This window comes from Somniosus microcephalus, unplaced genomic scaffold, assembly GCF_052327205.1.
Source record: "Somniosus microcephalus isolate GS21.2 unplaced genomic scaffold, FLI_Smic_1.0 unresolved_chr2, whole genome shotgun sequence".
Classification (NCBI taxonomy): Eukaryota; Metazoa; Chordata; class Chondrichthyes; order Squaliformes; family Somniosidae; genus Somniosus; species Somniosus microcephalus.
Window position 1 is genome coordinate 86969436 of NW_028225180.1, and position 25741 is coordinate 86995176.

The 25741-nt window shown below is 55.6% G+C and overlaps 1 protein-coding gene and 1 non-coding gene across 2 annotated transcripts in view; both read left to right on the forward strand.

Annotated features, from left to right (window-relative positions):
- LOC147092958 (alpha-actinin-2) overlaps nucleotides 1–25741 on the forward strand; it is a 108497-nt gene that overhangs the window by 28489 nt on the left and 54267 nt on the right. The window lies entirely within an intron of this gene.
- Nucleotides 19685–19766, forward strand: trnas-gcu (transfer RNA serine (anticodon GCU)). Its single transcript has one exon. It is a non-coding gene; the product is annotated as a tRNA-Ser (tRNA).

Below are 25741 nucleotides of genomic sequence, written 5' to 3' on the forward strand. Positions count from 1 at the left end.
TGAGGGTCTATCCCAGTTTTGATGGTCTCTCCCGGTTTTGATGGTCTCTCCCGGTTTTGAGGGTCTCTCCCGGTTTTGAGGGTCTCTCCCGGTTTTGAGGGTCTCTCTCGGTTTTGATGGTCTCTCCCAGTTTTGACGGTCTCTCCCAGTTTTGATGGTCTCTCCCGGTTTTGACGGTCTCTCCCGGTTTTGAGGGTCTCTCCCAGTTTTGAGGGTCTCTCCCGGTTTTGATGGTCTCTCCAGTTTTGAGGGTCTCTCCCAGTTTTGAGGGTCTATCTCAGTTTTGAGGGTCTCTCCCGGTTTTGAGGGTCTCTCCCGGTTTTGATGGTCTCTCCCAGTTTTGACGGTCTCTCCCGGTTTTGATGGTCTCTCCCAGTTTTGATGGTCTCTCCCAGTTTTGATGGTCTCTCCCGGTTTTGAGGGTCTCTCCCGGTTTTGAGGGTCTCTCCCAGTTTTGATGGTCTCTCCCGGTTTTGAGGGTCTCTCCCGGTTTTGAGGGTCTCTCCCGGTTTTGAGGGTCTATCCCAGTCTGAGTTCCTGGTGTTTATTTCCCGCTCCCTGTGTTTTGCAGAGCTGACCGGTTTGATGGACAGCTCACAGATGCCGCGCTCTCTTCCAGGAGGGCTGACCTTATATGGAAGGTTCTATAAACTGCTGCAGAGCGACGTTCCTTTCTGGCAGGGGCAGGGTGAGATCATGCGGGTATTTCGGGTGAAGCCAGTGCTTAATTAGGGTATCGGAGAGAGGTGGGGGGTGGGGAGGGAGAGGGGGAGGGAGGGGGAGAGAGAGAGGGTGGAGAGTTGGTGGGGGGATTGAAAAAGAGAGGGTGGTGGGGAAGGGAGGGAGAGAGGGAAGAGGTGAGGGTAGGAGCGGTGGTTGGGAGGAGGGAGAGAGTGAGGGAGGGAGAGAGAGAGTGAGGGAGGGAGAGAGGAGACAGTGAGGGAGGGAGAGGTGAGGGAGAGAGATGGGGGAGAGAGAGAGTGAGGGAGGGAGAGAGAGAGGGAGGGAGAGGAGAGATGGGGCGGGAGAGAGGGAGGGAGGGAGAGGAGAGATGGGGAGGGAGAGAGGGAGGGAGAGAGAGGAAAGAGATGGGGAGCGAGCCAGGAGGGAGGGAGAGGAGAGAGATGGGGAGCGAGACATGAGGGAGGGAGAGAGAGGAGAGAGACGGGGAGCGAGACATGAGGGAGGGAGGGAGAGGAGAGAGATGGGGAGCGAGACATGAGGGAGGGAGAGAGAGGAGAGAGATGGGGAGCGAGACAATGAGGGAGGGAGGGAGAGGAGAGAGATGGGGAGCGAGACATGAGGGAGGGAGAGAGAGGAAAGAGATGGGGAGCGAGACAATGAGGGAGGGAGGGAGAGGAGAGAGATGGGGAGCGAGACAATGAGGGAGGGAGGGAGAGGAGAGAGATGGGGAGCGAGACATGAGGGAGGGAGAGAGAGGAAAGAGATGGGGAGGGAGACATGAGGGAGGGAGGGAGAGGAGAGAGATGGGGAGCGAGACAGAGAGAGGAAAGAGATGGGGAGCGAGACAAGGAGGGAGGGAGAGAGAGGAGAGAGACGGGGAGCGAGACATGAGGGAGGGAGGGAGAGGAGAGAGATGGGGAGCGAGACATGAGGGAGGGAGAGAGAGGAGAGAGATGGGGAGCGAGACAATGAGGGAGGGAGGGAGAGGAGAGAGATGGGGAGCGAGACATGAGGGAGGGAGAGAGAGGAAAGAGATGGGGAGGGAGAAAGGAGGGAGGGAGGGGAGGGAGATGGGGAGGGAGACATGAGGGAGGAGGGAGGGAGAGGAGAGAGATGGGGAGCGAGACAATGAGGAGGGAGAGGAAAGAGATGGGGAGCGAGACAAGGAGGGAGGGAGAGGAGAGAGATGGGGAGCGAGACATGAGGAAGGGAGAGAGAGAGGAAAGAAATGGGAGGAAGAGGGTGAGGGAGGGAGAGGAGAGAGATGTGGAGGGAGAGAGTGAGGGAGGGAGAGAGATGTGGAGGGAGAGAGTGAGGGAGGGAGGGAGAGGAGAGAGATGTGGAGGGAGAGAGTGAGGGAGGGAGGGAGAGGGAGAGAGATGGGGAGCGAGACAATGAGGGAGGGAGGGAGAGGAGAGAGATGGGAAGCGAGACATGAGGGAGGGAGAGAGAGGAAAGAAATGGGGAGCGAGACAATGAGGGAGGGAGGGAGAGGAGAGAGATGGGGAGCGAGACATGAGGGAGGAGAGAGAGGAAAGAGATGGGGAGCAAGACAGTGAGGGAGGGAGGGAGAGGAGAGAGATGGGGAGGGAGACATGAGGGAGGGAGGGAGAGGAGAGAGATGGGGAGCGAGACAGAGAGAGAAAGAGATGGGGAGCGAGACAATGAGGGAGGGAGAGGAGAGAGATGGGGAGCGAGACAATGAGGGAGGGAGAGGAAGAGATGGGGAGCGAGACAATGAGGGAGGGAGGGAGAGGAAAGCGATGGGGAGCGAGACATGAGGAAGGGAGAGAGAGAGGAAAGAAATGGGGAGGAAGAGGGTGAGGGAGGGAGAGGAGAGAGATGTGGAGGGAGAGAGTGGAGGGAGGAGAGGAGAGAGATGTGGAGGGAGAGAGTGAGGGAGGGAGGGAGAGGAGAGAGATGTGGAGGGAGGGAGAGGAGAGAGATGTGGAGGGAGAGAGTGAGGGAGGAGAGGAGAGGAGAGAGATGTGGAGGGAGAGAGGGAGGGAGGAGGAGAGAGATGGGGAGGGAGAGAGGGAGGGAGGGAGAGGAGAGAGATGGGGAGGGAGAGAGTGAGGAGAACATGAGAAAGAAGAAATGGGAGCAGGAGTAGGCCAGTTGGCCTTCGAGCCTTCGAGGGAGGGAGAGAGGGGCAAGAGGTGGGAGGGAGAGAGTTACGGAGGGAGAGAGAGACTGAACGTTCCAGAGAGAAGGTTGAGGAGGAGAAAAGAGAGACAGGGGAGAGTGAGAAAGAGGCAGAGCGAAGAGAGTGACCGAGAGGGGAGGAGAGACAGAGAAATGAGTGAGATTTTGAGATGGAGGCAGTAGAGGGAAGTGAACCTTCCCATTGCCCTCCCTCTCTCCCCACAGTATAACTCTGGTCTGTCGTTGTATCAGAATGCCGAATCCTATCGGAGCCTATCGGGGGGGGGGGGCGGGGCGCTATAAACGCACCTGCTTGGAATCGGCAACGTAACCGCAAGATAAGTGGGGGCGATTGAATGGGGCGGAGTTGGGTTAGATTTCTTCGCAGTTACCGGGCGGTCGGAGGCGTAAACCCAGCGTTGCTCTATCGATGAGGGAGGTGACACTGGGAGGTCACTAGGACGACCTCCCCCGTTCCCCCGCCCCCTCGAGTTGGGGGATGTGGAGCGGGGGACTCTGCGACAGTGGATCGGCCACAGTGGATATTTGTCGGGGAAGACTCGAAGGCGACAGACTCTGGGAGAAATCGCGGTGCCTCATCCATCAGATCCATTATCCGACTCTGAACCATCTCACAGCGCTTCTCCTGAATCACGCCTCGCAGTTCAAAGTTCAAGCGCGGTTCTTGTGCTGGCCAAAGGCTGCCACCTATTTATAGTCATGTGATAATGACCAGATCATCTGTTTTAGTGATGTTGGTTGAGGGATAAATATTGGCCCAGGACACCGGGGAGAACTCCCCTGCTCTTCTTCAATAATGGCCGTGGGATCTTTTACATTCACTTGAGAGGGCAGACGGGGCCTCGGTTTAACGTCTCATCTGAATGACGGCACCTCCGACAGTGCAGCGCTCCCTCAGTACTGCCCCTCCGATAGTGCGGCGCTCCCTCAGTACTGGCCCTCCGACAGTGCGGCGCTCCTCAGGACTGCCCCTCCGACAGTGCGGTGCTCCCTCAGTACTGCCCCTCCGACAGTGCAGCGCTCCCTCAGTACTGCCCCTCCGACAGTGCGGCGCTCCCTCAGTACTGCCCCTCCACAGTGCGGCACTCCCTCAGTACTGCCCCTCCGACAGAGCGGCGCTCCCTCAGTACTGCCCCTCCGACAGTGCGGCGCTCCCTCAGTACTGCACCTCCGACAGTGCGGCGCTCCCTCAGTACTGCCCCTCCGACAGTGCGGTGCTCCCTCAGTACTGCCCCTCCCACAGTAACTGCCCCTCCGACAGTGCGGCGCTCCCTCAGCACTGGCACGGGAGTAACGGCTTGGATTTTTGTGCTCAAGTATCTGGAGTGGGGGCTTGAACCCACAACCTTGTGACTCAGTGGCGCGAGAGAGAGAGAGAGTGCGACCCATTGAGCTGTGGCCAACACCTAAAGACACCATCAAAGGTTGAAAATGTAGGAGAGCTGGTGAGCCAAGAAGTTAGTTGAGGGCCAAGTTGTGTTGTGAAAGCTCGTCAAGTGTCGGGGGTGAATGAGCAGACTGAAGGAGGGGAGGAGATCCACAGGTCAGGAGGTTGCTGGGAACGATTGAGTTGGAGAAGGAGACAGTACCATGAGTCCGGATTCCAGTGAGGATGCGGGGAGGAGGAAGAGGGAGCAGGCTGGGGCGGGGGGCGGGATTGGGAGGAACGAGAGGGAGGAGTGATCAGAGCATGTGTACGTACACAAATCCGTGAAGGTGGCAGGACAAGTTGAGAAGGCTGTTAAGAAAAAAGATATAAGGGTCCTGGGCTTTATTAATAGAGGCAGAGAGCACAAAAGCAAAGAAGTTATTGCTGAATGTTTATTAATCTCTGGTTCGGCCCCAGCTGGAACATTGTGTCCAATTCTGGGCACCGCACTTTAGGAACGATGTCAGGGCCTTGGAGAGGGTGCGGAGGAGGTTTACTAGAATGGTCCCAGGAATGAGGGACTTCAGTTACGCGGAGAGACTGGAGAAGCTGGGGTTGTTCTCCTTCGAGCAGAGCAGGTTAAGAGGAGATTTGATAGAGGCGTTCCAAATTGCGAGGGGTTTCGATCGAGGAAATAAGGAGAAAGTGTTTCCAGTGGCAGGAGGGTCGGTAACCAGAGGACACAGATTGAAGATAATCGGTAAAAGAACCAGAGGGGAGATGAGGAGAATGTTTTTCCGCAGCGAGTTGTTGTGATCTGGAACGCGCTGCCTGAAAGGGCGGTGGGAGCAGATTCAAAAGTAACTTTCAAAAGGGAATTGGAGAAATACTGGAAAAGGAGAAATGTGCAGGGCTGTGGGGAGAGAGCAGGGGGGAGAGTGGGACTAATTGGAGAGCTCTTTCAAAGAGCCGGCACAGGCACGATGGGCCGAATGGCCTCCTTTGGTGCTGCATCGTTCTGTGATTCTAAGAATCGTCCCCCCCCACTCGCCCCGCCACCACTTTGTGCATCTTATCACATCCCGTCTCGAGAGGGCAGAATACGATCTGCTCCTTAAATGTCAGCCATCTCAACTGCTTGGCTCCTCAGCACATGGAGCTGTTGACTGAGCCCGGTGAGATCGGGTTTGACCTTCATGGCGTCGCCCCCCCACCCCCCCCCCCCCTCAGGGGCCAAGGGCCAACGTAGGGGCGGTCAGGACCTCTTTGCCTCAGTGCCACTGCCGGTGTACTCGGCGAGGTTGGGAGGCCGGTGTTCCCGATGGGTCTTGTTAATCCCACCGCCGGCCTTGGACGTTCAGGGTTAAAAACCACACGGCCAGTTTCTTTGAATCGCGGGAGGAGGCCATTCGGCCCATCGTGCCTGTGCCGGCTCTTTGAAAGAGCTCTCCAATTAGTCCCACTCCCCCCTGCTCTCTCCCCACAGCCCTGCACATTTCTCCTTTTCAAGTATTTCTCCAATTCCCTTTTGAAAGTTACTATTGAATCTGCTTCCACCGCCCTTTCAGGCAGCGCGTTCCAGATCACAACAACTCGCTGCGGAAAAACATTCTCCTCATCTCCCCTCTGGTCCTTTTATCTTCAATCTGTGTCCTCTGGTTACCGACCCTCCTGCAACTGGAAACACTTTCTCCTTATTTACTCCATCAAAACTCCTCGTAATTTTAAACGCCTCTATTCAATCTCCCCTTAACCTTCTCTGCTCCTAGGGGGACAACCCCAGCTCCTCCAGTCCCTCCGCGTAACTTTTGTTAAATGTTACGGCCCCGGATTGTTGCTGCGCACACTCCTCGCCCAAGAGTTCACAGGTGGGCTCAAGACGATGCGAACCGTCCCGACCCTGGGCCCTGCCCGCTCCTGGCCTACCCCTGTGTCCTCCTCAACTCCCCATTTCTCCCGCGCCTTTCGCCACCTTAGGCCGTCCCAGAGCGCTTCACAGCCAATTAAGTACTCCTTGAAGTGCAGTCGCTGTTGCGACGTGGGAAACGCGGCAGCCAGTTTGCGCACAGCACGATCCCACAAACAGCAATGTGATAATGACCCAGATCATCGGTTTTTAAGCCTGTTCCAGTGCGGCCCACTGAGACACCCTGCAGAAAGAGTGAGCCAGCTCCAGATATTCCAGCGGCGGGAGTGGATCACTGGGCAGCGATCGGGATTGGGGAACCCTGGCTGGTTCTCCACCCCCTCCCCCACCCCCTTTCCCTGACCTCCCCAAGGGGCCAACACACTCGGTGTTGCTCCCTGCGCCTGCTCCAGGTGTCTCGCCAGTGGGCCGGGGCACGTGTGTGTGTGTGTGTGGCCTTGCGAAGCCCCTCCATGTCCAAGTAGCCCGCGCAGTCCGCTGGCACCCCCGGAAGTAGCACTCCAGCGAGACACAACAGCGTAAAGGTGGAGGAGCGAAGGCTGAAAACTATATCTTCAATCTGACCGGGAATGGACGGGGTTGGGGGGGTGGGGGGTGGAGCGGTATTTGAGAAGAGGTGAGCAGATCATTAAACGCTGACTGATTAAAATTTTAAACATCTCTGCTGACTTTACAGCTTATGTGGGCAGTCGCCAGCTCAGGAAGCTTGAATGATTAAACGCCAAGGCCATTCTCCCATTGGCCACGACAGAACAGGGCTAATCTTGGCGCATTATTTCAACATCAGTTTAACCCATACAGCCCAAGTCCTGTGTCTTGTGCCAGATATGTTTCAAGGTTTTCAGCCGCCGGGCCCCGAGCTCTGGGATTCCCTCCCTAAACCTCTCCGCCTCGCTCTCCTCCTTTAAGACGCTCCTTAAAACCCATCTCTCTGACCAAGGCGACCTAATTTCTGCTCCTTCGAGCATGTATCTGTCAGGACGTCCCAAAAACGTTTCACAGCCAATGAAGTGCTTTTTTTGAAGTGTGGTCACTGTTGTAATGTAGGAAACGCGGCAGCCAATTTGCGCACAGCAAGCTCCCACAAACAGCAATGTGATAATGACCAGATCATCTGTTTTAACGATGTTGGTTGAGGGAAAAATATTGGCCCCAGGACACCGGGGAGAACTCCCCCTGCTCTTCTTCCAATAGTGGCCGTGGGATCTTTTACATCCACCTGAGAGGGCAGACGGGGCCTCGGTACCGTCCCTCCGACAGTGCGGCGCTCCCTCAGTACTGCCCCTCCGACAGTGCGGCGCTCCCTCAGTACCGCTCCTCCGACAGTGCGGCGCTCCCTCAGTACCGCCCCTCCGACAGTGCGGCGTTCCCTCAGTACCGCCCCTCCGACAGTGCAGCGCTCCCTCAGTACTGCCCCTCCGACAGTGCGGCGCTCCCTCAGTACTGCCCCTCCGACAGTGCGGTGCTCCCTCAGTACTGCCCCTCCGACAGTGCGGTGCTCCCTCAGTACTGCCCCTCCGACAGTGCGGCGCTCCCTCAGTACTGCCCCTCCGACAGTGCGGCGCTCCCTCAGTACCGCCCCTCTGACAGTGCGGCACTCCCTCAGTACCGCCCCTCTGACAGTGCGGCGCTCCCTCAGTACCACCCCTCCGACAGTGCAGCGCTCCCTCAGTACCGCCCCTCTGACATTGCGGCGCTCCCTCAGTACTGCCCCTCCGACAGTGCGGCGCTCCCTCAGTACTGGCACCGGGGAGCGTCGGTCTGAATTATGGGGCTCGAGTCTCTGGAGCGGGGACTTGAACCCACGACCTTCTGACTCAGAGGCGAGAGAGAATGTGCTACCCACTGAGCCACGACAATGGAAACGGAAATCGGGCTGTTTCTATAACAGGGTTTGCAATGCCAAGTTGAACGGTGACCCTCGGCCGTTACTGACCCAATGATTCACAGAGTACGTCTCACGGGATTAACCGCTGGAACTGAGCGGTCGGTCCAATTCACCCTTGTGGACACTTCCATCCCAGACATCGTGGGGTGTCATGGCCGCCTTCATCTGCCCGTGGACCCGCACAGCTGCGTGCCAAGAGGTTGGAGGTTGGACTTGGGAACTTCATGCAATAAACTCCACCCTACCACAAATCCAACCTCCCTCCCTCCCCCAGAGAAACCCGGAGTACAGGATGCAGGAAAAATACCACACTTGGAGTTACTGTGTCCAGTTCTGGTCTCCATATCCCACACTTGAAGTTACTGTGCACAGTTCTGGTCTCCATATCCCACACTTGGGGTTACTGTGCACAGTTCTCTTCTCCATATACCACACGTGGAGTTACTGTGCACAGTTCTGGTCTCCATATCCCACACTTGGAGTTACTGTGCACAGTTCTGGTCTCCATATCCCACACTTGGGGTTACTGTGCACAGTTCTGGTCTCCATATACCACACTTGGCGTTACTGTGCACAGTTCTGGTCTCCATATCCCACACTCGGAGTTACTGTGCACAGTTCTGGTCTCCATATACCACACGTGGAGTTACTGTGCACAGTTCTGGTCTCCCTATACCACACTTGGAGTTACTGTGCACAGTTCTGGTCTCCATATCCCACACTTGGGGTTACTGTGCACAGTTCTGGTCTCCATATACCACACGTGGAGTTACTGTGTACAGTTCTGGTCTCCCTATACCACACTTGGAGTTACTGTGCACAGTTCTGGTCTCCATATCCCACACTTGGAGTTACTGTGCACAGTTCTGGTCTCGATATACCACACTTGGAGTTACTGTGCACAGTTCTGGTCTCCATATCCCACACTTGGAGTTACTGTGCACAGTTCTGGTCTCTATATCCCACACTTGGAGTTACTGTGCACAGTTCTGGTCTCCATATACCACACTTGGAGTTACTGTACACAGTTCTGGTCTCCATATACCACACTCGGAGTTACTGTGCCCAGTTCTGGTCTCCATATCTCACACTTGGAGCACTGTGCACAGTTCTGGTCTCCATATCCCACACTTGGAGTTACTGTGCCCAGTTCTGGTCTCCATATCTCAGACTTGGAGCACTGTGCACAGTTCTGGTCTCCATATCCCACACTTGGAGTTACTGTGCACAGTTCTGCTCTCCATATACCACACTTGGAGTTACTGTGCACTGTTCTGGTCTCCATATCCCACACTTGACGTTACTGTGCACAGTTCTGGTCTCCATATACCACACTCGGAGTTACTGTGCACAGTTCTGGTCTCCATATACCACACTCGGAGTTACTGTGCACAGTTCTGGTCTCCATATCCCACACTTGGAGTTACTGTGCACAGTTCTAGTCTCCATATACCACACTTGGAGTTACTGTGCACAGTTCTGCTCTCCATATCCCGCACTCGGAGTTACTGTGCACAGTTCTGGTCTCCATATCCCACACTTGGAGTTAATGTGCACAGTTCTGGTCTCCATATACCACACGCGGAGTTACTGTGCAGTTTTGGCCTCCATATACCACACTTGGAGTTACTGAGATCGATAAGATTTTTGCTAGACAAGGGACATGGAGCCGAGGCGGGTCTACAGAGTTAGGTGGCAGATCAGCCATGATCTCATTGAATGGCGGAACAGGCTCGAGGGGCTGAATGGCCTCCTCCTGTTTCTATGTTCCTCTCACCAAGAGTTACAGGAAAAACTCAGAGAAATCTCCTTACACTCCCAACAGTATCATGCAACAGCTTCATGGTGTGCAGTCTGATATTACACCCTACGTGACTCATTCCTGCCAGTCACATTCCACAAATGCCATTTTCACCAGTCCAGCATGGCTGCACCATGTTTCATGGTCTATTTGATCATCTCCCTATACTTATCTCTGGAACAACCAATTACCTTTTCTAGATGTTCACCCAGCTCCTCTTCAAAGGGATTCTCTTGAGGCAAGATCAACTGGTCTTGACGTGTCTACACTATGTCTGCAGGTCTGGTTCAATTGGGAGATCTTTCGTCTCATCACTGGTCCTTCAAGGCGTCAGCCCTGGCTCAAATGGGCATCTCTCTCTCTCTCTCTCTCTCTCACCTCTGAGTCAGAAGGTTGTGGTTCGGGTCCCCACTCCAGAGACTTGAGCACACTATCCTAGGCTGACACTTCCCGGGGCCAGCACTGAGGGAGCGCCGCACTGTCGGAGGTGCGGTACTGAGGGAGCGCCGCACTGTCGGAGGTGCGGTACTGAGGGAGCACCGCACTGTCGGAGGGTCAGTACTGAGGGAGCGCCGCACTGTCGGAGGGCAGTAATGAGGGAGCGCCGCACTGTCGGAGGGTCAGTACTGAGGGAGCGCCGCACTGTCGGAGGGGCAGTACTGAGGGAGCGCCACACTGTCGGAGGGGCAGTACTGAGGGAGCGCCGCACTGTCGGAGGGGCAGTACTGAGGGAGCGCCGCACTGTCGGAGGGTCAGTACTGAGGGAGCGCCGCACTGTCGGAGGGGCAGTACTGAGGGAGCGCCGCACTGTCGGAGGGCAGTAATGAGGGAGCGCCGCACTGTCGGAGGGTCAGTACTGAGGGAGCGCCGCACTGTCGGAGGGTCAGTACTGAGGGAGCGCTGCACTGTCGGAGGTGCGGTACTGAGGGAGCGCCGCACTGTCGGAGGGCAGTAATGAGGCAGCGCCGCACTGTCGGAGTGGCAGTACTGAGGGAGCGCCGCACTGTCAGAGGTGCCGTCTTTCGGATGAGACGTTAAACCGAGGCCCCGTCTGCCCTCTCAGGTGGATGTAAAAGATTCCACGGCCACTATTGGAAGAAGAGCAGGGGGAGTTCTCCCCGGTGTCCTGGGGCCAATATTTATCCTTCAACCAACATCACTGAAAACAGATGATCTGGTCATTATCACATAGCTGTTTGTGGGAGCTTGCTGTGCGCAAATTGGCTGCCGCGTTTCCCACATTACAACAGTGACCACACTCCAAAAAAAGTACTTCATTGGCTGTAAAGCGCTTTGGGACGTCCTGAGGTGGTGAAAGGCGCGGGAGAAACGGGAGTTCTTTTCTATTTTCTGATTGTTGGGCTTGCTCACGGCTTGTAGCTGTGTCCTCCAGACCTGTCCAAATGGACCCTCCCGCTTACATCTACATCATCTCTGCCGCTCAGCATTTTGAAAACCTGGATCAGGTCCCCGATCCGCCCCATCTCAACCTTCAGTCGCAATTCTGTGAGTGTGTAACAAGTGCCTTTGAACAAATGGGTCGCGCCCTGGTATGTTTGACCTGCCATCTAGACATCTCCTGATATCACAAAATCCCTTCTCCCTGTCCTTTATGGACAGTGACATAAGAAAACTACTAGGCACTTGGTCTAAGCGTTAAACAAGTCTTTAATCAACTGTTTTACAACATGGAGGTCTAGTTATGTCCTTCACTAGTTCCTGTTATGAATGTCCTGCGCAAGCTGGGCCCGTGCCTGAGTATTTATACTCTCCCTGGACAGCGCCACCCGCAGGCCGCTCAGTATTATTTAGAAGTCTTTCTTTCATGAATGACTGATTCATGTCAGACAGTGTGAATAGCAGGCGGTCTGGAAAGTGATCCCTGTCGATCTCGGCCCATCAATGTCGCCCCCTACCCCTCCCCCTGCCGACCATCTCAAGTAGAACTTCCTCCATTAGACATTAGCACAAGACGTGACGAAAGAGACCCTTCACCCCAACCCTACCGTCCCCCCATGACATCGCCGTGTTTCTCTGTTCTCGATCATCCTCTGCGGTCCGCCCTTTGCACCCTGTGCCCATCGCCCCCCACCCCCCTACTCCGCCCCCTGACCCTGCGCCCTCTTGCACTCATGTATCTGGACCTGGAAATGTCTCTCACGGCTGAGCTGGTCTTTAGGTTCAAGAAAGGAACTGTTAATTCTGTTTTGTATTGATTTTTTTAAAAAGAAAAAACACTCACGTGGAACTTTCGCAAAGTCCCTCTGAAAAATAACTTATAGGAGCAGGAGGAGGTTGCTGGGAGTAGAGAATCTTAGCTATGAGGAAAGACTGGATAGGCTGGGTCTGTTTTCCTTGGAACAGAGGAGGCTGAGGGGAGACCTTATTGAGGTGAATAAAATTATGAGGGGCCGAGATAAAGTGGATAGAAAGGACCTATTTCCCTTAGCAGAGGCGTCACAAACCAGGGGGCACTGATTGAAAGTAATTGATGGAAGGTTTAGAGGGGATTTGAGGGGAAATTTCTTCACCCAGAGGGTGGTGGGGGTCTGGAACTCGCTGCCTGAAAGGGTGGTGGAGGCAGAAACCCTCATCACGTTTAAAAAGTACTTGGATGTGCACTTGGGATGCTGTAACCTGCAGGGCTACGGACCAAGAGCTGGGAAGTGGGATTAGGCTGGATAGCTCTTTGTTGGCCGGCGCGGACATGATGGGCCGAATGGCCTCCTTCCGTGCTGTAACTTTCTATGATTCTATGAGGCCATTCAGCCCCTTGAGCCTGTTACACAAGAACAGGAGGAGGCCATTCAGCCCCTCGAGCCTGTCACACAGGAACAAGAGGAGACCATTCAGCCCCTCGAGCCTGTTACACAGGAACAGGAGGAGGCCATTCAGCCCCCTCGAGCCTGTTACACAGGAACAGGAGGAGGTCATTCAGCCCCTCGAGCCTGTTACACAGGAACAGGAGGAGGCCATTCAGCCCCTCGAGCCTGTTACACAGGAACAGGAGGAGGCCATTCAGCCCCCTTTAGCCTGTTACACAGGAACAGGAGGAGGCCATTCAGCCCCCTCGAGCCTGTTACACAGGAACAGGAGGAGGCCATTCAGCCCCCTTGAGCCTGTTACACAGGAACAGGAGGAGGCCATTCAGCCCCTCGAGACTGTTACACAGGAACAGGAGGAGGCCACTCAGCCCCTCGAGCCTGTTACACAAGAACAGGAGGAGGCCATTCAGCCCCTCGAGACTGTTACACAAGAACAGGAGGAGGCCATTCAGCCCCCTCGAGCCTGTTACACAGGAACAGGAGGAGGCCATTCAGCCCCTCGAGACTGTTACACAGGAACAGGAGGAGGCCATTCAGCCCCTCGAGCCTGTTACACAGGAACAGGAGGAGGCCATTCAGCCCCTCGAGCCTGTTACACAGGAACAGGAGGAGGCCATTCAGCCCCCTTGAGCCTGTTACACAGGAACAGGAGGAGGCCATTCCGCCCCCTCGAGCCTGTTACACAGGAACAGGAGGAGGCCATTCAGCCCCCTTCAGCCTGTTACACAGGAACAGGAGGAGGCCATTCCGCCCCCTCGTGCCTGTTACACAAGAACAGGAGGAGGCCATTCAGCCCCCTTGAGCCTGTTACACAGGAACAGGAGGAGGCCACTCAGCCCCTCGAGCCTGTTACACAAGAACAGGAGGAGGCCATTCAGCCCCTCGAGACTGTTACACAAGAACAGGAGGAGGCCATTCAGCCCCCTCGAGCCTGTTACACAGGAACAGGAGGAGGCCATTCAGCCCCTCGAGACTGTTACACAGGAACAGGAGGAGGCCATTCAGCCCCTCGAGCCTGTTACACAGGAACAGGAGGAGGCCATTCAGCCCCTCGAGCCTGTTACACAGGAACAGGAGGAGGCCATTCAGCCCCTCGAGCCTGTTACACAGGAACAGGAGGAGGCCATTCAGCCCCTCGAGCCTGTTACACAGGAACAGGAAGAGGCCCATTCAGCCCCTCGAGTTGTTCTGCCATTCAATCAGATCGCTGCTGATCTGTATCTTAACTCCATCGACCCGCCTTGGTTCCGTAACCCTCAATACCCGGACCCAACAAAAATCTCTCCATCTCAGTTTTGAGATTTTCCAATTGGCCCCCAGCCTCGACAGCTTTTTGGGGGCGAGAGTTCCAGATTTCCGCCACCCTTTGTGTGAAGAAGTGCTTCCTGACATCACCCCTGAACGGCCTGGCTCTAATTTGAAGGTTGTGCCCCCTTGTTCTGGACTCCCCCCACCAGAGGAAATAGTTTCTCTCGACCCGATCGAATCCTTTAATCATCTCAAACACTTCGATCAGATCACCCCTTAATCTTGTATATTATAACCCACTAGATATAGTGTAACGGATTGGGGAATGGTGCATCGGGAACTGCAGTAGTTTGTGAGGCGGAACCTAAGCTTCCAAATACCCTCCCGAGTGTCTGCTTGGATCAGTCGGTGGCCTCAGGGTCAGATGATTTGAGAATTGACTAGCATCATAGTATCCTGTAATCTTTCGGATGAGACGTCAGATCGAGGCCCCGCAGGTGGATGTAAAAGATCCCATGGCCACTATTGAAAGAAGAGCAGGGGGAGTTCTCCCCGGTGTCCTGGGGCCAATATTTATCCCTCAACCCACATCACTAAAACAGATGATCTGGTCATTATCACATTGCTGTTTGTGGGAGCTTGCTGTGCGCAAATTGGCTGCTGTGTTTCCTACATTACACCAGTGACCACACTTCAAAAACTACTGTCTCTCAATGTCTCTTAATCTCTCCTGCTTTCTATCCTGTCGCTGACCTTCCCCTTTGTTCTTTCATCCCCTCCCCTTTTTCCCAGCCCCTAAACTTGCTTTCCATTTCCTGCTTTTTTTCCAGTTCTGACGAAGGGTCTTCGACCTGAAACGTTAACTCTGTTTCTCTCCACGGATGCTGCCCTGGCCTGCTGAGTTTTTCCAGCATTCTCTGTGGTTATTTCAAAAAGCACTTCATTGACTGTAAAGCGCTTTGGGACGTCCTGAGGTGGTGAAAGGCGTGGGAGAAATGGGAGTCTCCTCTTCTCTTTAGCATTAACCTACACAACAACAAAAGGTCATTCATTCTATGTGAAGCGTTTCAGGGTGTTTTAAGGACGTGAGAAGATGCTCGATAAATATTTTAAGCAGTCGGTGGGGAGGCGGCTCAACGTGTCAAGAAAGGGAACTGGGCCTGCTGGGGTTAATGGTCCTCCCCATCGCCTAATAGTTCATGAGTTTTTCCCCAGAGAGTGCGGAGAATGTGGAACTCGCTACCACAGGGAGTGGTTGAGGCGAATAGTATAGATACATTTAAGGGGAAGCTGGATAAACACAGGAGGGAGAAAGGAATAGAAACATAGAAGATAGGAGCAGGAGTAGGCCATTCGGCCCCTCGAGCCTGTTCCACCATTCAATGAGATCATGGCTGATCATCCAAATTCAGTACCCTGTCCCTGCTTTCTCCCCATATCCCTTAATCCCTTTAGCCTTAAGAATAGGAGGATATGTCGATGGGGTGAGATGAAGAGGGGCGGGAGGAGGCTGGTGTGGAGCAGAAACACCTCCCAAACCCGCGACCTCTTCCACCTAGAAGGTCAAGGGCAGCAGGCGCATGGGAACACCACCACCTCCAAGTTCCCCTCCAAGTCACACTCCATCCTGACTTGGAAATATATCGGCCGATCCTTCGTCGTCGCTGGGTCAAAATCCCGGAACTCCCTCCCTAACAGCACTGTGGGAGTATCTTCACCACACGGACTGCAGCGGTTCAAGAAGGTGTCTCACCACCACCTTCTCGAGGGCAACTAGGGATGGGCAATAAACGCTGGGCGTTGCCAGCGACGCCCACATCCCAGGAACGAATAATAAACACCGGCACGGAGAAGTTGGGCCGAATGGCCTCTTGCTGTGCTGTTAAAATTTGCTCTAAGTTCTTCAGGCAGTGATAGACCAACTAGAGCACGTTGGCAGGCTGGCGTGCTGGCCATTAAGTGTTGATATGATGAATGATGGTTGACGAAGAGAGTCGGGGACCACTCCAGAGTGGCATTTGACACATTGTTCAAATATAGTCCTTTATCAGGGACTGGTACATGGTCCAGCTGCCGGTAAACATAGCTGGGATTCCACTGCTCACGGCCCTGTGCTGGGGGCAGTCACCAGATTAAATTGGGAAATACCAACAGCATGACTGCCACTGAGAGAGCGCGCAGAGAATTTTGGACCATTGATACGGATAGTGCAACACAGGGTGCCGTTCAGCAAGCCTCTATTCCCAGAGTCTGGCGTCGATCGGTGGGCAGCACTCCCGCCTCGGAGTCAGAAGGTCGTGGGTTCGAGCCCACCCTCGACTCCAGAGACTCGAGGCCCAGAATCCGGGCCCGACACTCCCCCGGTGCCAGTACTGAGGGAGCGCCGCACTGTCGGAGGGACAGTACTGAGGGAGCGCCGCACTGTCAGAGGGGCAGTACTGAGGGAGCGCCGCACTGTCGGAGGGGCAGTACTGAGGGAGCACCGCACTGTCGGAGGGGCAGTACTGAGAAAGCGCCGCACTGTCGGAGGGGCGGTACTGAGGGAGCGCCGCACTGTCGGAGGGGCGGTACTGAGGGAGCGCCGCACTGTCGGAGGGGCGGTACTGAGGGAGCGCCGCACTGTCGGAGGGGCGGTACTGAGGGAGTGCCGCACTGTCGGAGGGGCGGTGCTGAGGGAGCGCCGCACTGTCGGAGGGGCGGTACTGAGGGAGCGCCGCACTGTCAGAGGGGCGGTACTGAGGGAGCGCCGCACTGTCGGACGGGCAGTACTGAGGGAGCGCCGCACTGTCGGAGGGGCGCCGCACTGTCGGAGGGGCAGTACTGAGGGAGCGCCGCACTGTCGGAGGGGCGGTACTGAGGGAGCGCCGCACTGTCGGAGTGGCAGTACTGAGGGAGCGCCGCAATGTCGGAGGGGCGGTACTGAGGGAGCGCCGCAATGTCGGAGGGGCGGTACTGAGGGAGCACCGCACTGTCGGAGGGGCGGTACTGAGGGAGCGCCGCACTGTTGGAGGGGCGGTACTGAGGGAGCACCGCACTGTCGGAGGGACGGTACTGAGGGAGCGCCGCACTGTCGGAGGGGCGGTACTGAGGGAGCGCCGCACTGTCGGAGGGGCAGTACTGAGGGAGCGTTGCACTGTCGGAGGGGCCGTCTTTCAGATGAGACGTTAAACTGAGGCCCTGTCTGCCCTCTAAGGATAAGGGGTAAGCCATTTAGGACAGAGATGAGGAGGAATTTCTTCACCCACAGAGTGGTGAACCTGTGGAATTCTCTACCACAGAAGGCAGTTGAGGGCAATTCATTAAATATATTCAAGAAGGAGTTAGATATATTTCTTAAGGCTAAAGGGATCAAGGGATATGGGGAGAAGGCAGGGACAGGGTACTGAATTTGGATGATCAGCCATGATCTCATTGAATGGCGGAGCAGGCTCGAGGGGCCGAATGGCCGACTCCTGCTCCTATCTTCTATGTTTCTGTGTAAAAGGTCCCACGGCCACTATTGGAAGAAGAGCAGGGGGAGTTCTCCCCGGTGTCCTGGGGCCAATATTTATCCTTCAACCAACATCACTAAAACAGATGATCCGGTCATTATCACATCGCTGTTTGTGGGAGCTTGCTGTGCACAAATTGGCTGCAGAGTTTCCTACATTACAATAGTGACCACACTTGAAAAAAAGTACTTAATTCGCAGTTAAACGTTTTGGGATGTCCTGAGTTGGTGACAGGAGCTGGAGAAATCCAATTTTTCTTTCTTTTTCTCGTTCTTTCTCTCTTCCTGGGGAAGCCCACGTGGAGGCCTGAGACCCCACAGCGAAGGGCACCACCGAGGTCCCCGGCCCGCGCCCAGCCCTTCTGCCTGTGGGAGCACCGGTCTCCGCTGGGTCAGGGAATGGGCGAGCCCGGGATTGGCTCTGGCTGGGCTGAACCCCTACACTTTACCCCTGCCGACACTCGCTGTCTTCCCCCGCGGAGGAAGAACATCCTTCAAGGGGAGGCACGGAGGAGCCGCTCGCCCCTAGCGGGCTGACGCACATCTGCATGATGGGTCATCAAGGAAATGTATCTTGTGGAGTTTGTTTGTCATCATCGAACGGTTACAGCACAGGAGGAGACCATTCGGCCCGTCGAGCCCGTGCTGGCTCTCTGAAAGAGCCCCTCAGCTAGTCCCGCCCCCCTCGCCCTTCCCCCGTAGCCCTGCAAATATTTTTCCTTCAGATACTTGTCCAACACCCTTTTCAAAGCCACGATTGAATCTGCCTCCACCACCCTTTCATTCCAGATCCTAACCACTCGCTGAATAAAAAAGTTTTTCCTCACGTCGCCTTTGGTTCTTCTGCCAATCACCTTAAATCTGTGTCCTCTGGTTCTTGACCCTTCCGCCAACGGGAACAGTTTCTCTCTATTTACTCTGTCTAGACCCCTCTTGATTTTAAACATCTCTATCAAATCTCCTCTCAACCTTCTCTGCTCGAAGGAGAACAACCCCAGCTTCTCCAGTCTCCATGCAACTGAAGTCCCTCATCCCTGGAACCATTCTTGTAAATCTCCTCCGCACCCTCACCTAAAATGCGACGCCCAGAATTGGACACAATACTCCAGTTGAGGCCGAAGCAGTGTTTTTATACAGGTTCATCATAACTTCCTTGCTGTTTTTTCATTCGCTTATGGGATGTGGGCGTCCCTGGCAAGGCCGGCATTTATTGCCCATCCCTAGTTGCCCCTTGAGAAGGTGGTGGTGAGCCGCCTTCTTGAACCGCTGCAGTCCGTGTGGTGAAGGTGCTCCCACAGTGCTGTTAGGGAGGGAGTTCCAGGATTTTGACCCAGCGACGATGAAGGATCGGCCGATATATTTCCAAGGATTGGGACGGGAGGGATTTGTGGAGATCCAGGATTGGATATTGGAGATGGGGTTCTGGGGTTGGGAATCAGGGAATATTTATACAGAACATTCCCGGAGGAGATTAAATGGGTGGGTAGTGGTAGGACCTACCCTGGGAGTGTTTGATGGGACAGTGTAGAGGGAGATTTACTCTGTATCTAACCCGTGCTGTACCTGCCCTGGGAGTGTTTGATGGGACCGTGTAGAGGGAGCTTTACTCTGTATCTAACCCGTACTGTACCTACCCTGGGAGTGTTTGATGGGACAGTGTAGAGGGAGCTTTACTCTGTATCTAACCCGTGCTGTACCTGCCCTGGGAGTGTTTGATGGGACAGTGTAGAGGGAGCTTCACTCTGTATCTAACCCCGAGCTGTACCTGCCCTGGGAGTGTTTGATGGGACTGTGTAGAGGGAGCTTTACTCTGTATCTAACCCGTGCTGTACCTGCCCTGGGAGTGTTTGATGGGACAGTGTAGAGGGAGCTTTACTCTGTATCTAACCCGTGCTGTACCTGCCCTGGGTGTGTTTGATGGGACAGTGTAGAGGGAGCTTTACTCTGTATCTAACCCGTGCTGTACCTGCCCTGGGAGTGTTTGATGGGACAGTGTAGAGGGAGCTTTACTCTGTATCTAACCCGTGCTGTACCTGCCCTGGGAGTGTTTGATGGGACAGTGTAGAGGGAGCTTTACTCTGTATCTAACCCGTGCTGTACCTGACCTGGGAGTGTTTGATGGGACAGTGTAGAGGGAGCTTTACTCTGTATCTAACCCATGCTGTACCTGCCCAGGGATTGTTTGACGGGACAGTGTAGAGGGAGCTTTACTCTGTATCTAACCTGTGCTGTACCTGGCCTGCATTCTCTCTTTAAGATCAGAGTGTGCCTTTTATCTCCGTACAGGACGAGGTGGCCGAGTGGTTACGGCGATGGGCTGCTAATCCATTGTGCTCTGCACGCATGGGTTCGAATCCCATCCTCGTCGACAATTTTTAGGGTACTGAGTTTGGATGATCAGCCATGATCTCATTGAATGGCGGAGTAGGCTCGAGGGGCCGAACGGCCTACACCTGCTCCTATCTTCTATGTTTCTATCCCTCAATAACAAGAGATTAGAACGAAATGTACGAGTCGTAAAGGAAACATTTGGTCAAACGCAACAGCCAAGAAGTTTATAGACGGTGATTGTCCATCAACGACCCATTGGTGCAGCTAAATATGGTGAACCATCACCAGGGGTCACACGGTCGATGGCTGCCGCTCTGCCAGTGGTCATTGACACCAACCCATTAACCGTCGCAAGGTCCTGGGTACGTGTTGGCTCCTACGTGAGTCGTAACCTGATCGGAGCAGCGAGCTTTAGGGCTGAGACAGCCTTGGGAAGCAGATCGCAGAGAGAGACACTTTCACCGTGATGACTGATGTCCCCCACGCTCCTCTTCCGAAGGGGTTGGGCGCCTCGCCTGGGCTCGGGGGCTCCTTGGGTGACGGCTACTGTTCCGACTCCTCGACCCCATGACCCTTCACCTTGGGCGGGCCCAGGGGTGGCAATAAGGGCCATCACGTCCGATCCTCTGCACACTTTATGACAGGGGCCCCTTAGATCAAGCCCGGGATCCCTGGATGACTAACCCCCGCCCAATATAGGGGTCCCTGAAGCAATGTTTATCTCTACTCCTGACAAGGAAGTTCAGATCTTCTGTTACATTAAAAATTCACCTCGGGATGTGGGCATCGCTGGCAAGGCCCAGCGCTTATTGCCCATCCCGAATTGCCCCTGAGAAGGTGGTGGTGAGCCGCCTTCTTGAACCGCTGCAGTCCGTGTGGTGAAGGTGCTCCCACAGTGCTGTTAGGGAGGGAGTTCCAGGATTTTGACCCAGTGACGATGAAGGAACGGCCGATATGTTCCCAAGTCAGGATGGTGTGTGACTTGGAGGGGAACTTGGAGGTGGTGGTGTCCCCGTGCGCCTGCTGCCCTTGTCCTTCTAGGTGGAAGAGGTCGTGGGTTTGGGAGGTGCTGCCGAAGAAGCCTTGGCGAGCTGCTGCAGTGCATCTTGTAGATGGTACACACTGCAGCCACGGTGCGCCGGTGGTGGAGGGAGTGAATGTTTAAGGTGGTGGACGGGGTGACGATCAAGCGGGCTGCTTTGTCTGATTTTGTATGGATTCGTACTAACAACGTACCTTTACCATGTAAGACGTTGAGGAACTTTAAACTATATCTATCTCTGAGTGAATAAGCTGGGTCCATTGGGATTGTGTACAATGGGAATGAATGGGAAGGGGTTGGTCCATTGAGATTGTGCACAATAGGAGTAAATGGGAAGGGGTTTGGGTCCATTGGGATTGTGTACAATGGGAGTGAATGGGAAGGAGTTGGGTCCATTGGGATTGTGTATAATGGGAGTGAATGGGAAGGGTTTGGTTCGATTGAGATTGTGTACAATGGGGGTGAATGGGAAGGGGTTTGGGTCCATTGGGATTGTGTACAGTGGGAGTGAATGGGAAGGGGTTTGGGTCCATTGGGATTGTGTACAATGGGAGTGAATGGGAAGGGGTTTGGGTCCATTGGGATTGTGTACAGTGGGAGTGAATGGGAAGGGGTTTGGGTCCATTGGGATTGTGTACAATGGGAGTGAATGGGAAGGGGTTTGGGTCCATTGGGATTGCGTACAATGGGAGTGAATGGGATGGGGTTTGATTCCCAATGGACCCATTAGATTTGAATCCCAATCAGGGATGTTGTGATAGGTTGAATGGATCGTGCAAGACTGTAACTTGACATGTGATTGTTGACGTCATCAGTGGAACAGTCCACTAAAAGGAGGGGGAAAGAATCACCCTATCCCCATCTCCTTCTATTCCTTTCTCCCTCCTGTGTTTATCCAGCTTCCCCTTAAATGTATCTGTGCTATTCGCCTCAACCACTCCCTGTGGGAGCGAGTTCCACATTCTCCCCACTCTCTGGATAAAGAAGTTTCTCCTGAATTCCCGATTGGATTTATTAGTGACGATCTTATATTGACGGCCCCTAGTTCTGGTCTCCCCCACACATGGAAACATCTTCTCTACGTCTACCCTATCGAACCCCCTTCATAATCTTAAAGACCTCGATCAGGTCTCCCCTCAGCCTTCTCTGTTCTAGAGAAAGGAGCCCCGGCCTGTTCAATCTTTCCTGATGGGAACTAGAGTCACGAACTCCAATTGGATCTGTTCCCGAAGGTTTGGTCACATGGCGGTGACCTCCCGCTTCCCCGCCCCCGCTGTCCCGCCATTGGACGCCCGACATGTCCATCACCGCGATGCCCCGCCTTTAAGGAGAAGCTGGATAAACACACGAGGGAGAAAGGAATAGAAGGATACGGTGATGAGTGAGATGAAGAGGGTGGGAGGAGGCTGGTGTGGAGCAGGAACACCGGCACGGAGCAGATGAGCCGAATGGCCTGTTTCTGTGCTGTAGATTACACAGGATATCCGGCACAGAAACAGGCCATTCGGCCCAACCAGTCCGAGCCGGTGTTTATGCTCCACTCGAGCCTCCTCCCGTCTTTCCTCATCTCACCCTATCAGCGTAACCCTCTATTCCTTTCTCCCTCAGACGCTTGACCAGCCTCCCCTTAAATGTATCGATACTATTCACCTCGACCACTCCCTGTGGGAGCGAGTTCCACATTCTCACCACTCTCTGGGTAAAGAAGTTTCTCCTGAATTCCCCATTGGATTTATTAGTGACGATCCTATATTGATAGTCCATTCTACATAATCCAGGAAGGGTTGGCTATCCGGATGGGAAACTAGGCCCCAGATGTGTGGTTAACCCACCCTTTAGGCCGCTGGATTTTGAAATTCAGCAGATTGAAGTGGATCGCAGGCTGGTGAAGATGGCGTTGCGGAGAGGGAGCGAGAGACAGAGGGAGGGAGCGAGAGACAGACAGAGAGGGAGGGAGGGAGAGAGAGAGAGGGAGGGAGGGAGAGACAGAGAGGGAGGGAGGGAGGGAGAGACGGAGGGAGGGAGAGACAGGGAGGGAGGGAGCGAGAGACAGAGGGAGGGAGCGAGAGACAGGGAGGGAGGGAGAGACAGAGAGAGAGGGAGGGAGAAACACAGGGGGAGGGAGGGAGAGACAGAGAGAGGGGGAGGGAGAGACAGAGAGGGAGGGAGGGAGAGACAGAGAGAGAGGGAGGGAGAGACAGAGAGAGAGGGAGGGAGAGACAGAGAGGGAGGGAACGAGAGACAGGGAGGGAGGGAGAGGCAGAGAGGGAGGGAGCGAGAGACCGGGAGGGAGGGAGGGAGAGACAGAGAGGGAGGGAGGGAGAGACAGAGGGCGGGAGGGAGAGACAGAGAGGGAGGGAGGGAGAGACAGAGAGAGAGGGAGGGAGAGACAGAGAGAGAGGGAGGGAGAGACACAGGGGGAGGGAGGGAGAGACAGAGAGAGAGGGAGGGAGAGACAGAGAGGGAGGGAGGGAGAGACAGAGAGAGAGGGAGGGAGAGACAGAGAGGGAGGGAGAGACAGAGAGGGAGGGAACGAGAGACAGGGAGGGAGGGAGAGACAGAGAGGGAGGGAGGGAGAGACAGAGAGAGAGGGAGGGAGAGACAGAGGGAGGGAGAGACAGAGAGGGAGGGAGAGACAGGGAGGGAGAGACAGAGAGAGGGAGGGAGAGACAGAGGGAGGGAGGGAGAGACAGAGGGAGAGGGAGGGAGAGACAGAGAGAGAGGGAGGGAGAGACAGAGAGAGAGGGAGGGAGAGACAGAGAGGGAGGGAGAGACAGAGAGAGAGGGAGGGAGAGACAGAGAGAGAGGGAGGGAGAGACAGAGAGAGAGGGAGGGAGAGACAGAGAGGGAGGGAGAGACAGAGAGGGAGGGAGAGACAGAGAGAGAGGGAGGGAGAGACAGAGAGGGAGGGAGAGACAGAGAGAGAGGGAGGGAGAGGCAGAGAGAGAGGGAGGGAGAGACAGAGAGAGAGGGAGGGAGAGACAGAGAGAGAGGGAGGGAGAGACAGAGAGGGAGGGAGAGACAGAGAGAGAGGGAGGGAGAGACAGAGAGAGAGGGAGGGAGAGACAGAGAGAGAGGGAGGGAGAGACAGAGAGAGAGGGAGGGAGAGACAGAGAGAGAGGGAGGGAGAGACAGGGAGGGAGAGACAGAGAGAGGGAGGGAGAGACAGAGGGAGGGAGGGAGAGACAGAGGGAGAGGGAGGGAGAGACAGAGAGAGAGGGAGGGAGAGACAGAGAGAGAGGGAGGGAGAGACAGAGAGGGAGGGAGAGACAGAGAGAGAGGGAGGGAGAGACAGAGAGAGAGGGAGGGAGAGACAGAGAGGGAGGGAGAGACAGAGAGGGAGGGAGAGACAGAGAGAGAGGGAGGGAGAGACAGAGAGGGAGGGAGAGACAGAGAGAGAGGGAGGGAGAGGCAGAGAGAGAGGGAGGGAGAGACAGAGAGAGAGGGAGGGAGAGACAGAGAGAGAGGGAGGGAGAGACAGAGAGGGAGGGAGAGACAGAGAGAGAGGGAGGGAGAGACAGAGAGAGAGGGAGGGAGAGACAGAGAGGGAGGGAGAGACAGAGAGAGAGGGAGGGAGAGACAGAGAGAGAGGGAGGGAGAGACAGAGAGAGAGGGAGGGAGAGACAGAGAGAGAGGGAGGGAGAGACAGAGAGGGAGGGAGAGACAGAGAGAGAGGGAGGGAGAGACAGAGAGGGAGGGAGAGACAGAGGGGGAGGGAGGGAGAGACAGAGGGGGAGGGAGGGAGAGACAGAGGGGGAGGGAGGGAGAGACAGAGGGGGAGGGAGGGAGAGACAGAGGGGGAGGGAGGGAGAGACAGAGGGGGAGGGAGAGACAGAGGGGGAGGGAGAGACAGAGGGGGAGGGAGAGACAGAGGGGGAGGGAGCGAGGGACAGAGAGAGAGGGAGCGAGGGACAGAGAGAGAGGGAGGGAGAGACAGAGGGGGAGGGAGGGAGAGACAGAGAGAGAGGGAGGGAGAGACAGAGAGAGAGGGAGGGAGAGACAGAGAGAGGGGGAGGGAGAGACAGAGGGGGAGGGAGGGAGAGACAGAGAGGGAGGGAGGGAGCGAGAGACAGAGGGGGAGGGAGCGAGAGACAGAGGGGGAGGGAGGGAGAGACAGAGGGGGAGGTAGGGAGAGACAGAGGGGGAGGGAGGGAGAGACAGAGGGGGAGGGAGGGAGAGACAGAGGGAGGGAGGGAGAGACAGAGGGGGAGGGAGGGAGAGACAGAGAGGGAGGGAGGGAGAGACAGAGAGGGAGGGAGGGAGAGAGAGGGGGAGGGAGAGACAGAGGGGGAGGGAGGGAGAGACAGAGAGGGAGGGAGGGAGCGAGAGACAGAGGGGGAGGGAGCGAGAGACAGAGGGGGAGGGAGGGAGAGACAGAGGGGGAGGTAGGGAGAGACAGAGGGGGAGGGAGGGAGAGACAGAGGGGGAGGGAGGGAGAGACAGAGGGAGGGAGGGAGAGACAGAGGGGGAGGGAGGGAGAGACAGAGAGGGAGGGAGGGAGAGACAGAGAGGGAGGGAGGGAGAGAGAGAGGGAGGGAGGGAGAGAGAGGGAGGGAGGGAGTGACAGAGAGGGAGGGAGGGAGAGACAGAGAGGGAGGGAGGGAGGGAGAGACAGAGAGGGCGGGAGGGAGAGACAGAGAGGGCGGGAGGGAGAGACAGAGAGGGCGGGAGGGAGAGACAGAGAGAGAGGGAGGGAGAGACAGAGAGAGAGGGAGGGAGAGACAGAGAGAGAGGGAGCGAGAGACAGAGAGAGGGAGGGAGAGACAGAGAGAGAGGGAGGGAGAGACAGAGAGGGAGGGAGAGACAGAGAGAGAGGGAGGGAGAGACAGAGGGGGAGGGAGGGAGAGACAGAGGGGGAGGGAGGGAGAGACAGAGAGGGAGGGAGAGACAGAGGGGGAGGGAGGGAGAGACAGAGGGGGAGGGAGGGAGAGACCGAGGGGGAGGGAGAGACCGAGGGGGAGGGAGAGACC